Genomic DNA, 6596 nt, shown 5'->3' on the forward strand with positions numbered 1-6596 from the left:
GCGATTCTCCAAAGGCTAATAATATCGCTGAAAGCGTAAGTATAAGTGACAACCAGGGAATAACAACGACAAAACGAAATGTAATGCGCTAAATTGCTGGCAGTTCAAGCGGATACACAAATAGCTTTCTGTTTTTTCATAGAAACTGGCTTGAGAAGCGACAGTCATGGTGTTACAGCGTAAGACAATCAGAATTTTTTTTTTTTTTTTTTTCATATAATTCTTTATTTATTGAATCTGCTCTTTGGAGCCTAACAATAAGTTATAAAATCTTAATTCTAATTAAAACTAGACAAGCTCAACCAATTGATTGAGTTGTTTTGGTGAAACGTTGCTCCTCAGTGTGCTGGCATATCTCTTCTTTTTAGACGTGATTGATTACAAGAATGTAATAAAGCATTAGCCAATGGGTTTGGGTGATCGCGGAGTTTGGACAAATATTTATTTCTGCTGTTCTCTACTTCTTTCTTTACCATGAGAATATCAAGATCTTTATGGATATTTTCATTACGCATATACCATGGTGAGCACGTGATTGTTCTAAGCATTTTTGATTGGAATCTCTGAATTATATCGATATTGGTTGCACAGGTCGTACCCCACAGTTGGATGCCGTACATCCAAATCGGCTTTATGACCGCGTTGTATAATAGAACTTTGTTGTCTAGGCTAAGTTTTGAATTTTTATTTAAAAGCCAATTTAAATGTGCTGCTCTTATCTTCATGCAGGTTATTTTGCTCGATATGTGTTTTCTCCACGTGAGCCTTCTATCCAAGTGAATACCAAGATATGTTACTTCAGTCGCTTGGGGTACTAAAATATTGTTCGTTTACATTTATACGCCAGTTTGCTAGCCATTCTTCGACAAAAATCAAATGCGCTCCTAATACTTTTGATGCTATAATTGGGCATTTGTTTCGGCTCACTAAAGCTGTGTCATCCGCAAAAGTTGATGTCAAAATATTACTAGCTGTTGGAAGGTCTGCTGTATATATTATGTATAGAGTTGGCCCTAAAACACTGCCCTGAGGTACATCAGCTTTTATTGGTCGTTCTTCAGATATGAAGTCTCCTACTTTGACAGTAAACTTTCTATTTTTTAAATAAGACTCCAAGGTTTTATGCATTTCGAGAGGTAAGCTTTTTTTAATCTTATATAAAAGCCCGTCATGCCACACTTTATCGAACGCCTGAGCCACATCTAGAAATATAGCAGAACAGTACTCTATACTCGAACGTTCTTCTGATTTCGTTAGTAATTCTATTTACTTGTTCTACAGTGCCATGTTTTGCACGAAAACCGAATTGGTGCGTTGGTATTACATTATTTTCAAGGAGGAAAGGAGACATCTTTGATAGTAACACTTTTTCAAATATTTTAGAAAGACAGGGTAGAAGACTGATTGGTCTGTATGAAGACGGCTGTGTCAAGTCTTTACCTGTTTTCTCTATCATGATGATCTGCGACTTTTTCCATGAACTTGGATAGTACCCGAAACTGAGAATAGCGTTAAAGAGCAAGGAGTGTACTGTTAAAGCAATATTTGGTAACTCAATTAGCATTTTTGGAGTAATTTTATCGTGTCCTGCCGACTTTTTAGGATTCAGCTCTTTTATGATTTTAATAATTTCAGAAGATGACGTTTGAATAGACCCAAGCGACTCGTTAGCGCTATTGGAGATGATTGGCAGCTTAAAGCTGTTCTTTGGGCAATTAGGTTGAAATACCTTTTCTAGGTGATTTGCGAAACAATTTGCCTTATCCTCGTCACTTCTTGCCCAGTTTCCACCCAAGCCTCTTATAGGCAAGTTGGAGTCGACTGGAGGCTTAATTGACTTTTGGGCTTTCCAAAGTGAATTTCCTTTGTTTGAATTTGGACACAGTTTCTTTATATAATTGTGAGTGTGGTATTCTTCCTCACGTTTAAGCGCTGTTTTTAGTTTTCGTACAGCATATTTTAGTTGCAGCTGAGTAGAAGGGGAGCGATTTAACTGCCATTCACGTCTAGCTCGCCTTTTTTCATTTACAAGCTTTTCTATTTCATTATTAGTGAGTTTTCTGCGGATAATCGGTTTATTGCTTATGTTTGGTGTTGCTATGACAGCTGCATTTGATATTACATCATTAAATTCTCTTATACCTTCATCAATATCTCTGTCTGTATCTATTTTTACATCAATATTAATGTGGCTACTCACATATTTTTTGTATTTTAACCAGTTCGTTTTGTGAGATGTTAGACCCACCTTTGGCTCAACGAATATGGGTTCTTCACACAACTTTATTAGTACAGGTGAATGATCTGAAGATAAGTCTGTACATGTATCAACTGTCACAAGTGATCTATCTATATTTTTGGTTACAGCGAAATCAATTAAATCTGGTATTTTGTTACGATCACTGGGCCAGTATGTAGGCTTACCAGGAGATATTATATCAAGGTTATTGTGGTTCATAATGGTTTGGTACAACTGGCGTCCTTTCGGATTATTAAGACGTGACCCCCAGTACATGTGTTTTGCATTATAATCTCCACCTGCTAGAAATCTATGACCTAGCGTTCCAAAGAAGTCTTTAAATTCGCTATCTGTAATTTTAAAACGAGGTGGGCAGTATAAAGCCGATAGATTTAAATCACAACCCCGATTTTTAACCGATATTGTTGTAGCTTGTAACTGTGCTGTAGCATGAGAACCCAGAGTAAAGTGGTTTAACCGATTTCTAACCAATACTGCCGTTCCGCCATGTGCTTTTCCATCCGGGTGATTTGTAACATACAGTCTAAATCCCGGTATTTTAAAATTGTTTTTGTTTGTCAGATGAGTCTCTGATATTAACATTACATCTATATTTTTTTCAGACAGAAATCTAATTATCTCTAGTTTATGTTGGTTAACACCGTTAGCGTTCCATATACAAATGTTTAGTATGCTCATTTTTTACTTAATAAGGTTTGCAGCATTTGGTTTTGTGATTTTATTAAATCTTGGATCATGTTTTGCATCGTAGACATGAATTGTGTCATACATTGAGTCAGATTTAGAATCATATTTTCAATACCACTATTTGGAAGATTTTGCGGTGGTTGCATTTGTACATTGTTGCCTTTTACAACATTGGCATAGCTCCCTTGTACAGTATTATTTTTAATATTACTAGATTTAGGAATATGGTCTGTGATATCTATAATGTCAGTACGGGGAGTATGTAACATTTGGTTACGTCGTGCTTGAATTCCCTGTGACAACTTCGATTTCAAATCTTTATAAACAGGACAACCCCTGTAGTTGGCAGTGTGACTTCCTCCACAGTTGCTGCATTTTTTGTTTAAATCCTCTTTCTTGAGGATACATTTTGAAGTGGGATGTAAATCTCCACATACCACACAAACACTGCGTAGAGTGCAATAAGATTTGGTATGCCCATACTCTTGGCAGTTGGTGCATTGTACCGGACCGTTTCTTTTGTGTGGTTCTTCTACGGTTACTCTACGGTGCAGCAAATATTTTAAATTATATATTGGATGCACTTCGTTCTTTTTAAGCTGGTTAGAATTCGGCATCAATTCAATTCTAAACATTGGTTGTGGTACTTTGTTTTTGTTAAAGATGTTTACGACAGTTTTAACTTCAAAGCCACATTCTTCAAGAGCTTCTTTGATTTCACTAGAGTCTACAGATGACTCTATACCTTTAATTACTACAGCCAGGCCCTTTGAGCTCTTCAGCTGATAGGAATAATACTTTTTGTTTTTATCCGACAAAAACTTTACAACATCCATAAAACTTTTCTCAGTGTATGTCTGTATTTTCGTTTCATCTATATTGCCTTTTTTTAAAGGCACTATATGAAAGTTTTTTGTACCTACAATTTCGCTTAATTTAGCAACAAGAGTATTTGAGCTACGCTCGCGCAAATATATTGGGGGCGGTTTGGCATACGCGACTGTGGTGGTACCCTTCGCATCATCATCAGAACCATTGCTTAGTACGGCAAATCTGTTGCCATTTAAAACGTCAGGTTTATTCTTGGTTGGCGTGCCGCCTAGAAATTTTTTAGGATTGACCGCTGACTTCACAGGACTTAATTTCCTTTTAATATTGACGTAGCGGTCAATGCCAATCTGAACAGATGGACCTTTTTTGATTTGTGCATTCTCACCTTGCGTTTTCTTCGCTGTCTGCTCGCTTGCAGGTACCTGCTTATATGTTGATGCGTTCGTGTTTGTTGCTGGCCGTTGTTGGCTGCCGTTCTCTGCTACTATTGTTGTTGCTAAGCTCTGCTTAGGGTGCTGCTCCGTTGATCGCTGAGATGTCTCATCCTTCTCGCCTTTGCCTTGTTTGTTGGTAGGAGCTGGTTTTGCAGGCTCGACAAAGCTAAAGCTAATTCAGAGAATGCCTACGGCCTTGTTGGTGAGGCTGCGCAGCGCTCATGTTATTGTTTATTGTTTATTTTCTCGCACTTAGAATTTGTTATTTTGTATTTATTATTGTTTGTACACTTTTATTTTTGTGATTTTTTTTGTTTTGCTAACAATTTCGGCGTTATTGACTAACGCTTTGCTTAATGCACTGTTTAAGTTGTTTTGTTATTTACTTATTTTATTTTAATTTTAGGTTTTAGAGAATAATCACGGAGCGCATAAAATACACGTCCGTATAGGTTGAAAGCTCTCTCTACAATCAGAAATTCGCGCTGAATCGAATGGATTGATGTGGAATTCGGGGCAAATAATTTGCTGAAATGTAGCTGCGAAGATTGAGAAAGATTGGAATATGAGATAATGGAAAACTAATGAAATATTTAACTGGATTCTGTGATTTGAGGTGCGCTTGGGTATTGATAAAATGAAATGAATTAGAATTTCTAGAATGATTTTACGAGATATGAGATAAAGTTATTAGATTCAGTACAAAAGAAGGCAACAGAGGGGGTGGAGAGATTATTAGCATCCGCTGATGTCTTCCCGAAAATTCTTCCTCGTCTGAGACTAATTCGCAGAAGATAGATTCTTATTTCTTATGACTGCTGGAAGTGGTAAGGTACTTTTAAACTAGTTTTTGGATAACTTTCTAATTCTAAACTCTTTCTTTCGATTTCTAAACTGATGGAGACCTTTTTCATGAACTCTGGATAAGCGAACACTGGCCGACATGATTTATAACATTATACCCAGAAAGAAGATCTTAAGCACTAGGAAGTGTATAAAATTGTCTGCTTCCGCCAAAAAGATTCCATAAATTGTGCAGAGTCGATAGTGCACACTGGGTCTGAAATGCTCTGTATGTTATGACAGATACAATTGATTTAATTTTGGAGATATCATCATAATATTTGATTCACATATACATTTGAACAATATTTGCGTCATTTGTAAGAACCGACCAGATTGGACGACTTTAGCAACCGATATAAGTTGTCGTTTTATTGCTCCTACAGTTCAGCAGCTAAGCATCTAAATCTTTTAAGGTATCTTTTTGTATTATAACTAAAAACTGAAGAGTTGGAATCAGCAAGTACAGATGAGTAACATCATCATATAGCACTCATATTACCAACTATTCAGTTAAGGGATTTTCTCTTATAACTCCTACAATTTTACAGCTATGGCCAACAAATTTGTTACAATAAGTACAAATCATCATGATTTTTCAAATTCAATAATTTTAATAATATTTTAAGCAAACATTACAATATTCATTTGTATACATCTTTCCTATCAAAGTTGGAAATAAAAAACATTTTAATAATAATTTTGATGCCAAAAAAAGTGCAAATCCTCAGCACGAGCCCAATTGTTCCTTGTTTGTCAAATAAATTAATTGCGGCTCGTTTACAGCAGCATGAAAGCTAATCAACCATGAAAACCGACTACAAGGCCACATATGGTATGCCAAAAACAAATTTCACTTTTGAATATTTATTATTTCTTTTATAAATATAATTTATGAAGCAATAAACACGAGCTAGTTACGTACTATTTGCATGAATTTAATACAAATACGCAATAGTCGAAAAAAATGTGTTTCTAAATAAAAATATAAACTAAAATCCTGACGCTCAAGTGCTATACGGTGGGAGTGTATATATAAAACTATATACGATATGCATATTAATCTCACCGGCATTTTCACAACATTTGACGTACTCACTCGCATATGAGACCTAAAGACCTACATTACACTCCGGCTCATTCTGCTAGCAGTTGTTAAGGCCAACTCACTTTGCTTTCTGTCGGATTATAAAATCTTGATTACAGTCGGCACATATTCGCATAGCAAATTTCAAGTCATAAATGCAAAACGGTTCACTAGCGGTTTTCACCCATACACCAACTGGTATATATGTATGTATATGTTTATGAAAGCTGGACATCTGCAGCAGCAATTAGCATAAGCCTACAGATGAGTGCCTCATATGCAGCATGCACTTGAACTCAAAACAGAGTCAGTTCCACATAATTGCCCATTTTCACAACAACGAGTAAGGAAAGGCTAAGTTCGGGTGTAACCGAACATTTTATACTCTCGCAATTTATTGAAGAAATTTTATTAAGATAACGCACAAATTTACCCATAAATTCGGCATAAAGTT

The sequence above is a fragment of the Zeugodacus cucurbitae genome, chromosome 5 (genome assembly GCF_028554725.1).
Source record: "Zeugodacus cucurbitae isolate PBARC_wt_2022May chromosome 5, idZeuCucr1.2, whole genome shotgun sequence".
In the NCBI taxonomy this organism is placed as follows: Eukaryota; Metazoa; Arthropoda; class Insecta; order Diptera; family Tephritidae; genus Zeugodacus; species Zeugodacus cucurbitae.